Source organism: Bactrocera latifrons, unplaced genomic scaffold (assembly GCF_001853355.1).
Source record: "Bactrocera latifrons isolate USDA-ARS-PBARC rearing strain unplaced genomic scaffold, ASM185335v1 scaffold_14, whole genome shotgun sequence".
Taxonomy (NCBI): domain Eukaryota; kingdom Metazoa; phylum Arthropoda; class Insecta; order Diptera; family Tephritidae; genus Bactrocera; species Bactrocera latifrons.
Window position 1 is genome coordinate 2,644,238 of NW_017534852.1, and position 2,837 is coordinate 2,647,074.

General features: G+C 37.6%; 1 pseudogene; it reads right to left on the bottom strand.

Moving 5' to 3' along the window:
* Window positions 1-1,063: 1,063 nt before the first annotated feature.
* Window positions 1,064-2,837, bottom strand: part of LOC108965362 — a 29,569-nt pseudogene continuing 27,795 nt past the window's right edge.

Sequence of the window (2,837 nt, forward strand, 5' to 3'; positions counted from 1 at the left end):
CGGACGTTCAGGCATTAGATGTTGACAAAGCACACAACTGTGCGGTGAGCGCCATTTGAGCGCCGCACCATGACGTCGCGTCGCCAATGCGCAATGCTGATGCAAATGCAGGTTCAGATGCATAAGTGCAGAAATTCACAAATGGAAAATGGCGCAAAATGCAAATCGTGATRTGCACACAACATAAATGACGGAGACCAAAAAAGGAAGAAGAAGATGAAGAACAGAAAAAAGTAAAAAATAATACTAGAATTTCAAAGAAAGGATAACCGAAAAGAGAGCGCTGGAGTTTAGTAGTGAAAAAGATTGAAAAAAACCAAAACAAAAAAAAAAAAATGTGCGTAATAAATCGGTGAATTTCAGCGGACGTGATTTTAATAGTTATTTAAGAGAGCGGACGCATATGCTTTGCTGAAATTCAAACAATAAATATTTAGATAAAAAACGGATACAGTAGACGTGAGAGCTTAAAGCATGCTGGGTAGGTATGGTGAACGTCTCCGGTGCTTGTGGGTGAGTTATAAGGTGCTTAATGTTGTGCAAAATTGGTGGTGCGTGTGCTGTATGCTGATCATTCGCATAAATTTTCATTGCAAGCAAGCAGGCATGTTCATCAAGAGTAAGTGCACGGAAGAGACAAAGACAAAGGAAAGGGTGGTTGAGGTGGAGGACCTGTTGTGGAAAATGCTATTACTTGCACTTTCGAGTATTTTATTAGCATTGATGTTATTATTCTAGTGTAAATATGTATGTGTACCTGCATGTTTGCATGTGAAACAATTGCTTAACGTAATCACTTGGATGAACTTGCAATGAAGTTTAAGTCGGAAGACTCTACGTTGAAATTTTTACTTTTTGTGTTTGGTATGTAAGCAAACTACTCTCTGTTAGAGATTGAGTTCTAAATAAGAAACRAATTGCTCTGTTTTCGTAGTAAGCCTCCAAATACGGAATATCTCGGTCTCGAATTTCGAAATTGACCCGAAAATATTGTTATTAACTACAATGTATGGGTTCGTAAACAAAAAACGAAGACACCATTCCAGTTTTTCTCAATATTCTATTATAGTACAATATCACAGATTTTATTGGGTCTAAAACATGGATCGGCATTGTTATAATACAGCATACATGTTTTCTTTAAGTTATCTTTATCATCATCGCTCAGCAGTTTGTCTCGTCCACTTAGAACCGTGGTAACCATGGTACATAATGCCGTTTTCCACGTAGAATCCGACGGCATAGCGGAAAGAAGTTTGGCTGAAACAATTGCAATTAGCATCATGGAAACTGGGTATCTAATTGAAAATGTCTCTGAAAACTTCGAAATCCTCGCACGCTTTGATTGCACGAAGATGTGGTTAGGAAGAAGCACTAGCGGAGGGGGACAGTATTAGTCTAACCCCCTTTTTGYATGCTCAACATATTCAATTCATAACACTCGTCTCCCCTTCAGTTTAATCWCGTCGAAAMGGMAAGATTCCTCCTAAATAACGCCCTGCCACTTAAACATGGATAAAATGACCGGTACAGARGATTAGATCGATTAGAGTTTCGATCTGGAACTGCGTGTACTAGTGTTTTTGGGAATGAAAACCCTGAATTTTAGTTATCAAACATACTAGGAAAGAACAGACACTACAATTCGCACTCTTTCCTATCCCACTTTTGCAAACTCAAGACAAAAACACGGTCGACTTCATGTCTTCAAACATCTAGGTGAGGTACTTATTTCTCATAAACGGATGTGCTGAGTTCAAGAGGCTTTTATGATGCTTGAGTTACAACTAAAGAATTTTTCTTCACAAAGACAGCATTTAGAAATCCATCTGCGATCTCACCTCAGGGATTAACTACGAAACCTTTTCTCCCTAATATTACCGGACATAAAGCTGAATAGTTAATTTTTCTTATTGGCGATTCTCTTAGTGATTTTTCCAGCAACCCTCGTAAAAAAACGAAGTTACGTGTGATTGTTAGAAATCAAAGAACCAAGAACACAGAAACTAGGATTCAATAAAGCGATGACGTGAACGAGTATTTGTTTTATTTTTATTTTTATTTTTCTTGTTGACTTTTCATATTTTGGGAGCTGTGGGTGCAGCTGATGTAAGAAATAATAACTTTGATCGGAATTGGATATGAATGCAAAGCTGCAATAGCGAAGGTATGCATTTGTTATCTAAGTGCAAATCTGTATGTGCGTATGTATAAGAAGCTCGTGCAAGCATTTAAGCTGTCGTTACCGGCTAACGGTAGGAATTTTATGGCGTTTTGATGTGCGGTAAAATTGCGGTGTTTTTATAGCTTCATATTGCTGTGGACTCTTGAACTTAATTTATTTGCTCAGGAGGTTGTTGTTTGTGAGTGTGTGTAAAAAGTCTTAATTAACATTTATCATTGCATTTTTACATTTCATCAATTCCTCTCCAGCGTGATATGTCAAAGCGAACGCAATGTTGATCGAAAATATTATGTTGTCTGAATGTGTGTGCGTATCTTTGTGTGTGTATACTGAATGGAAAAAAATTTCGTATGCAGACCATTAAAGGGAAAATTAGTAGGACAAAGAGATAACGGTAAAAAATACAGGTATYGCATAAAAACAGCAGCAGTGAAAATTATGAATAAAGTGGAAAAAGGTAGAGAAGAGAAAAACGTAGGTGAACAATTAACATAGCTTTAGTGTGTGAGTGCTGTATGAGTGTGTGTGTGTAGCGAGTGTGCTGTGTTACGCTTTCATTTCAACACCGCTAACTGCATCGTATTTGAGAGTATTCTTTTCATTTTAGTGGGCGAAAGCGTAAATGCCAGCATGCGTATGTGTCATGTGTTTT